At 47.3% G+C, this 8616-nt stretch overlaps 1 non-coding gene and 1 pseudogene across 1 annotated transcript; both read right to left on the bottom strand.

The window, feature by feature from the left end:
* Window positions 1-436: 436 nt before the first annotated feature.
* Window positions 437-508, bottom strand: trnaa-ugc (transfer RNA alanine (anticodon UGC)). The gene has a single exon. It is a non-coding gene; the product is annotated as a tRNA-Ala (tRNA).
* Window positions 509-2761: 2253 nt separating this feature from the next.
* LOC127584469 (uncharacterized) lies at window positions 2762-2934 on the bottom strand (annotated as a pseudogene).
* Window positions 2935-8616: the final 5682 nt, after the last annotated feature.

Genomic DNA, 8616 nt, shown 5'->3' with positions numbered 1-8616 from the left:
TTTACCTGCACAATATTTTGTCCGCTCAGACTCAGCCTGCTCTCTGCCCCGCAGAGGCTTTGTATCTGAGCCGGCAACGGTAAGTTACTTACTCTCCCATATGGGACTGTTCTGCAACAGGCCAGCAGGTTGTTAACTCCACCCTTGACCCGCGTTCCGAGCCCGGCGCTTCACTCCGGCAAAACGCGAACGTGTGTCATGGCCGGGGATACTTTTTTCCTCACTCCGTGCCTTTCAAGTAAGTCTCAGATCCCGAAACTGAATCTCTAAAAGGATGACACTGAACAAAGAGGGGGATGTCTGGGAGTTGATGAGCGAAATATTGGAAGTGATTTATCCCTGTCAGATGTCACTTTTCAAGCTCACTGGGGCTCGGGGCAACGTCGCGTTTCTTCAGGTATTTCCGTACATTGTTCAAAATTTACTGTCGCCAGCGTGGAGATGCCTGGGATTGAACCCGGGACCTCATACATGCAAAGCATGCGCTCTCCCACTGAGCTACATCCCCGATACAAGGGAGCAGGTTTTGAGAGGCAGCAGACTGTAGATGCTGGAATCTGGAGCAACACGCAAAGTGCTGGAGGAACTCAGCGGATCAGGCATCATATACAGAGGGATCAGGTCCCGAATGATGGATCACCATCATTCCAGATGAAGGATCAGGACCCGAAACTTCCACATCCATTTCCCTCCACAGATGCTGCGTGACCCGCTGAGGTCCTCCGGCGCTTTGTGTGTTGCTCCAGATTCAAGCATCTGCAGTCTCCTGTGTCTCCGATCTGCTGGAAGAACTCAAGAGGGGCGAGACGCATCTGTGGAAGGAAAGGACCTGTCAATGTTTCAGGTCGAAGCCCTGAATCAGGACGAATGTAGGGACCTGATGCAGGGGTTCGACTCGGAATGTCGAAACGTCGACAGGTCCTGTCTCACACAGATGCTGTTGGGCCCCCTGAGTTCCTCCAGCAGATTGTTGGTTGTAGTGGTTTTAGAAGCAAGCTCCCTCCGGTGTTTCTCCCGCTCAGCATAAATCGTTTCCAGTCAAACATAGATGATAGCCCATGGTACAGGTCATTCGGCCCTCCTGTCTGTTCTTCCATTCACTAAACTCATGGCTGATAATCCAAATTCACTTCCGTGTTCCATGTTTTCACCTCCCCCTCGATAACATCCGTGGGCAGAAATTATTCAGACTCAAACTGAATGATGAAAGACTAAAAAACAAATAAAACACAACATTACACCGATCAGTTACAAGGATGATAATTCAGGCACTTTCGGGTAAAAGGGAAGCGCAAGACCCGGACCCCCAGGGAGCGCCCGCCACCGGATAGCGCAGTGTTACCCAGCTGACAATGACACGCACAGCAAAAGCTGTCGGATTGCCAGCGTCCCTGAGTGGGCTCGAACGACCAACCTTTCAGTTAACAGCCGAAGGCGTTGAGCAATTGCGCCACAGAGACGCCCTGACGGAAGAGGGAATCTATCAGCCGTTCCCGGGTTGGGAGGCTGTGACCAGGGACCGGTGCTGGGACCCGGCTTTTCACAACCTGCATCAATGGTTTGGATCAGGGAGTCAAGGACCATATGAAACAGAAAAGTATGGAAACACTCAGCGGGTCGGGCAGCATCTGTGGAGAGAGAAACAGAGGTAACGCTTCAGGTCTCCAGATCAAGCGTCTTCGACCTAAAACGTTAACTCTGTTTCTCTCTTCACACTTGCTGCCCGGCCTGCTGAGGGTTTTAGCATTTACTGTTCTTGCTTCAGATTTCCAGCATCTGCAGTTTGTTTGACTTTCGCGTAAAATATATCCACGTTTGTTGATGACACAAAACCGGGTGTCAGTGCGGGTTGTGAAGAGGATGCGGAGAGGATTCAGGGTGGTATTGACAGGTGAAGGGAATGAGCGACGGTACGGCGTATGGGAAGTAATGTGGACCATTGTGAGGTGCTTCAGAAACAGAATTTTATTTAATGGTGCACGATCGAAAGGTGTTGGTGTCCTGAGGAACCTGGTGTCCTTGCACAAAAAACACTGACCATCAACATGCAGGGTCGGTGAGCAAGCAGGAATGCAAACGGTACGTAGGTCTTTATTGCGGAGAGTTTTGGTTTCGGAGCAAACCCGTCTCACTGGAATTACACAGGACCCTATTGGGACATACGTAACAGGAGCAGGAGCAGACCACTCGGCCCCTCCGATCAGCTCTTCCATTCCTTGAGACCACGGCTGATCTCATTGGATCCACGCCTCCGCCGATGACCATTCACCCCTTGCTGATTAACCATTTCTCCACGTTTAACTTTAAAATATTGACAGATTCTGCGTCCACCGTCCTTTGAGGAAGGGTGATCCAATGACTCCTGGCTTCCTGTGTACAGGTGCGACCCCTACCTGAAGAAGGGCACAACTGTGATCAAGGGAGTGCAGCAATGGTTTACCAGGTATGTTCCATGAGGAGAGGTTCGGCAGCGTGGGCCGACGTTTTCTGGAGTTCAGTGAGTGAGAGGTGATCTCATAGCTCCTCACACACTCTGGACCCATAGGTTCGGATATGAGCCAATGAACTACCCTAGCAGATCAGCAATGAGGATATTTCAGTGTTTCCTGTCGGGAAGGAACAGGATGGAGCAGTTGGAAAGCTGTATTGGACCGCTCCTGATCAATACAGAGATCCATTTCCATGTCACAAAGTATCAGCAACTGACAGTAGGAAAAATAAACAACCAGCATCTTATTTGTTGTTAAATGACAGCAGGACAACCACTCAGACAGGGTTTTCTCCCTGTGCCACCCCCTGTGAACGGAGAAGGGAACGGTCCTCAATGTCTCTGTAAAAAACAATACGAACAGACCGTTTTCCACTCTGGAGATTTCGGCTCAACACGTCCTCGTGGTTGCAGACACCGAAATTTTAACGACACAATTTAATCTTCTCCACATGTTTTGTTAATTATTTTATTATTTTTGCATTAATGATCAATGCATTCAGTAATGTTACCGTAGTTTTTACAACCATAACACCATTGCTAGTCATGTAGCCCCCTGAGGTGATTCAACATTTTAATATTAGCAAAGATTTGGGTGACCGTCTCTTCCCCACTGCAGCCGCCCCGAGTGCATAGTGCGTTAGGGATGATCTTTCCTCTGTACAGGACGTACCTGACTTGGAGGGCCACTCTCACAGCCAGCTATGTGAGGTCTCGGGACGTGTTGGTGATTTATGGCAAAGAACCATTTTTCCAGATGTCTTTGTGCAGTTTGTTCAGGGAACCACTGGACAGTATTTATCTGGTCCCTGTCCCGAGTGACTGCAGGACCTTCAGTGCTGACCACTGCCTGATGGACTTGCTCAGAGGGGTTTGCTTGGAAGAAGTCTTGCACAAAGGACAGCTTGTGTGGCTACATCCAACTGACTGGGAAGTTGTACGGGAATGGGTCCTGAGCTATCCCAGGGTCAGGTAGTTCCTCAGTACGAAGCGACACTTGGTGCGCATGGAATTTGGTTCCACACACAACCTTATGCAGTCACACAAGAAGGCGGTAATCCGGATGACGGCATCTTTGGGTACATTTTTGCCCCCAATTTCCTGGGACTTCTGTTTCCAAACCAGTCGGACTCGCTGTATCTGGGACACCCAGATGAACTGGAAGACAGCCCGGGTGATTACCGAAGTGGAGGAGCGGGGCTAAGGACCACCCCTACGCGAAATACAGCACCCCTGAGAGAACATCGCACAGTCATCCCGAAATCAATTTTCCCTTTCCCTCCGCTGTAAATAACACAGTGCCACAAGGTCGATTCGAACAAATACCTTTATTAGCAGTGCAGCGCAAGCAGAATTCCCTTCAGCACTCACTAAGAGTCGCTTCCCGAGTTCTCTACGAACAAAGGGCAGACAGACATTTATACAGGAATTGTCACGCACATCCCATGCAGATGGCGCCGTGAGTTTCGGTCAAACTATAGAGATCCCGAGACAGCTATCACACCTTTTGTCTTAGTATAATTGAGTTATAATCAAGGCTTTCAAAGGCAGGTATCACCCTTCATTGTTCAGACCAAGTCTTCACCTTGATGTTAATTACACTCAGTATCGCCACCGTCTGACATATCGGAATGGTTCGTTACCCGAAACAAAGGCAGTTAACATACTTAACATTCCAACCTAACTAGTGGGTCAGCAGCTTGATAGTCATTGCTAAAGAAATATAAATGCATATATATAAATGCCAGTTATAGATATGGTTGCAATTCTTAACCCTTCACTTCATCATTCCCTACTTTTTATCATTTCATGATAAACTAGAGAGACATTAGAGAATCTCCCGTGTGTCCCGTTCCCTTCTCCACAAACCCATCGCTCTCCTGCAAATAACGTAGCACACCTAGTGGCAGCGCACTCACAGCTAAACCATCCCCCTTTAAACCCGTAATTCCTTTCGGTACAGGTAGTGGCGTCACGTGCTATCGTATGCTGTACAATCGCGAGCCCACAACCCCACCCTGTGCCGGTGAAGCAGTGGGAGAAGGACGGCTGGTGGGCTGTACTATTAGGTCCTGTTACTGTTCCCTGCAAGCACTTACCCGGTAGTACCCTCCTGTAAGTTCCCGTCTGCCCAACACACTTTGTTTTTGAAAATTCATACTTTAAGGGAACACTGGGGCTCCAGCTTGGCGTGGCTACAAAAAAGGTCTTCCACTGACTCTGCCAAGGGGTAACAAACGGTGCGATTCCCATGTAGCTGCATATGTATTTTGTAAAACAAATTATCCTCTAACACCCTCACAAGAGTACTAGTAATGGTGAGGAGTCCCAATTTAAAAAGTATTAGCTTTCCTCCAGTGGCCATCGTTTACAGTCGCTCAGATGAATCCAACCTTCCTGGCCTTTTACTGTCACGGCCGTGGTGTTTGGAGTAGTATCTGGAAGGGGCCTTTCCACCGAGGTCCCAGTTAGGGCGCTCCCAATCCCATAACAGTATCGAGTCTCCGATTTCTAGGTCAGGCAATTCCGTGTTTTCCCTACAGGTGATTTAAAGGCGCTCTCCACCTGCGAATGAAGAAACTTTCAAGAGGACGTAAGTTGTATGAAATACCTTTGTAGCTCATCCCCCATGATATTAAGGTCAACCTGTGTGGTGGGTTGGGTGGCGGCGTTCCATGGGGTTCTTCGCGGACTCCCATAGACGATTTCGGCAGCCGATACCCCGGTGGCCGAGGGGGGGTGGGGTGATTCTCATATGGTATAATGCTAAGGGGAGAGCCTTGAACAAACTTAGACCTGTGTCTGACACTAATTTGGTTAGTTTATTCTTAAATGTGCTGTTAGTCCTCTGTACTACACCCACTGCTTGAGGGTGGTAGGTGCAGTAGAACTGCTGTTCGATATGCAGTGCCTCGCACAATTCCTTATTTATTTCCCTATGAAGTGGGGCCATTGTCACAACTCATCCGTCGGACTGTAAGTAATAACTTTACCACCGTTGAGGCCTTATTGTTAGTGGTTGGAAAAGCTTCAATCCATCTACTAGATACATCAACAATAACGAGACAGTACTTGTAACAATTAACACGCGGTAATTCAATAAAGTCGTGTTGTATACATTCAAAAGGACCACCTGGCAAGGGGGTTTTGCCTGGGTTGCACTTCACCCCTTTCCCAGCATCGGTTTGTTGGCATATCAAACACGACCGTATTTTGCTTTGTGCTGCTTCCTCCAATTTGGTGTGCCACAAGGTACGTCGTAAAATGTTACTCATTCCCTGCTTGCCAAGGTGGGTGTCAGAATGTAGGCAGTCAATAAGCATTGGTAACAAAGAATCAGGTATACATACTTGACCGACTGGAGTAACCAAGAGGCCGTGTAGCGCAGAGTGCGTACACCCGTGCGCCTTCCACATTTGTTTTTTTCTGAGTCAGGAGCGTCCCCCTGTAAGTGCTGCACAGTGACCATGTCTGGGGTGCTATGCGTTGCTATCTTTGGCTTGCAAACAACTGCTTATTTTTCCACAGTGGAAATGATTTTAGACCCCTGGCGTGCTGCCAATTTCGCTTCTGTATCTGCCCTGTTATTGCCCTGGGTTATTAGGGAGGCATCTGAAAGGTGAGCGGAGCATTTAATGATGGCCAATTTGTTTGGGAGGAGGATGGCTTGGAGGAGGTTCTTTACATAAGCCGCATTCTGTATGGGGCTACCTGTAGAGGTCAGAAATACACTGTCTGCCCAGAGTTTGCCAAAATCATGGGCAACTCCAAAAGCATAACGGGAGTCAGTGAAGACGTTAGCTACTTTGTCCTTGGCTAAAATGCATGCTCGTGTCAGGGCAAAGAGTTCTCCTTTTTGGGAAGATAATGGGGGCTGCAGAGATTCAGATTCCACAATCTGGGAGTCGTTTATCACGGCATATCCTCTAAGGTGGGTGACCTGTTCAGAAGCGTAGGAACTACTGTCGACGTACAGGTTTAAGTAGGCTGACTTGATGGCCTTTCCTGAAAGGCCCGGACGGGATGCAGTTAAAAAGTCGTTACGCGTTAGACAGTCATGAGCTGGATCCGCAAGATCCTCAGGTGGGGCCTGTAGGAAGGTGGCAGGATTAATGTTCGTACAGTAGGCAAAAGTGATGAGTGGGTTATTCAGGAGTGCTACCTCATATCTGTTTAAGTGGGCCTGGGTAAGGTGTTGCGTCTGGTGAGAAGTTAAGAGTGCCGTTACGGTATGGGTGGAATAAACCATCACTGCCTGTTGCAGGGTTATATTGGAGGCTGCTGTTACTAGGGTATAAATGGCTGGAAACATTTTTGAGCATTGTGGAAGTCCCCTTGCCACTGGGTCCAGCCGAGTGGAGTAGTATGCCACCGGTCTTTTCCTATCCCCATGGGTCCTAGTTAATTACGAGAGAGTGGTGGTGGTGGTGGTGGTCCAAATGGGGGCCCGTACACTGGTGTTCTTAAGTCATTGGTGTACAGTGGGTATCCTTTATCGGACCAGCCAACCCCTTCTGGAACGCAAAATTGCCGCTCCATTTGATAGCCCGTATTGTCGGAGTAGGAAGGTTGGGGCCGAGGGGGTCTCCGCACCATTTCCTGTTTTACCTTTGTGGCTTTCGTATCGCGCCGGTACTCTAGAAGTGGACTAGCGCCCTCTTCATGGCTTGTCGTGTGTGGTCAGGCCAGTTCATGTCATTAGTGCGGATAGCTGAGGACACTCCCACAGGGATGCATTGTAGTAGGAGGGCGTTAAACTGGGGGTGGAATTGCCTCTGTTGTAGGCATAGTCCCCCGCATAGGTACCGTAAAGTGAACAGAAACATTTTGTCACGAACCAGCAACAAAGGAAACACACTGAGCATGATTCAGTGTTAAAAACTATTTTATTAATCACTACTTATGATAATACGTAAAATAAAAGTAAAAATGTTAGTATGTTAGAATTCAAAAATGTTAAACCTCGAACGTTAACCCCAAAACTAAACTCTTCGTGTGTGTGTGTGACAAAGTCCAAAACTCCCAGTTCCGGAATGGTTCTTAAAGTTCAGTTCCGCAAGCCATAAGGTGAAACATGAGCAAGGGCTTCTTCAACAACCACCGTTGTCTGAAGATAAGATGTAGATGTAGAAAAACATAGAGAGTGTACATACGAAATCCAAATGTTCCACGATGGAACCCAAAAGACACTTCAGTGTTTACTCGGTAGTGACTTCCTCACCCCGAAAAGCATCCGAACCGTGGTCGTCCACATACAAATACCTGTTTCCTTCTACAGGTCAGCAACAAAGTGAACTCCACCGGATTACTTCCAACTTCCATACATGGATTTCAGTGGCAAACACAGTTATTGTTTCTCATCCATCGATAGAGAAAACAAGCAGGCTGGTGTCTCTCTCCCTTCTCTCTCTCTCTCCTTCTTCTTCTTCTGACTTCTTCAACAACGTCATTACGTCCTTTATCTTCTATTGACGTAAGCACGCCCCACACACACATACACACACACTCTCTATCTTAAAGGGACTTTCACTGAGTCCATAACACCTCCCACCTAAAAAAAAAATTTCCCAAGAAAAATTCAACCGCGCATACAGTTAGTAATGTTAATAATTATCATGCTACACAACTACAGACTATCAGATTAGTACAGATACACGTTTCCCATTTAACATCGGAAAAGACAATCAGCAATCACATTATCTTTGCCTTTAATGTGAGTTATCCTGAGATCAAACTCTTGCAAAATTAAACTCCAGTTTAACAGCCTTCTGTTCTTGTTTTTGACTCGGCTCAGAAACACCAGTGGGTTATGATCTGTATATACAGTCAATGGTTTCTGAGCGGTGCAAACATATATACTGAAATGTTGCAAGGCTAAAACAAGAGACAGTAATTCTTTCTCTATGGTGGAATAATTCTTTTGATGCTCATTAAATTTCTTTGAAAAGTAAGCTACAGGATGGTTAATATCATCAAGGTCACCCTTCTTCAACAACACAGCTCCTGCAGCTTCATCACTGGCATCTACTGCTAATGAAAATGGCTTTTCAAAGTTAGGTGTTTTGAGCACAGGATGGTAGCATAAAATGGCTTTCAGCTTCTCAAATGCTTCTTGACAAGAATCTGTC

This window comes from Pristis pectinata, chromosome 29 (genome assembly GCF_009764475.1).
Source record: "Pristis pectinata isolate sPriPec2 chromosome 29, sPriPec2.1.pri, whole genome shotgun sequence".
In the NCBI taxonomy this organism is placed as follows: Eukaryota; Metazoa; Chordata; class Chondrichthyes; order Rhinopristiformes; family Pristidae; genus Pristis; species Pristis pectinata.
This window is presented reverse-complemented; position numbering and strand designations above follow the sequence as displayed.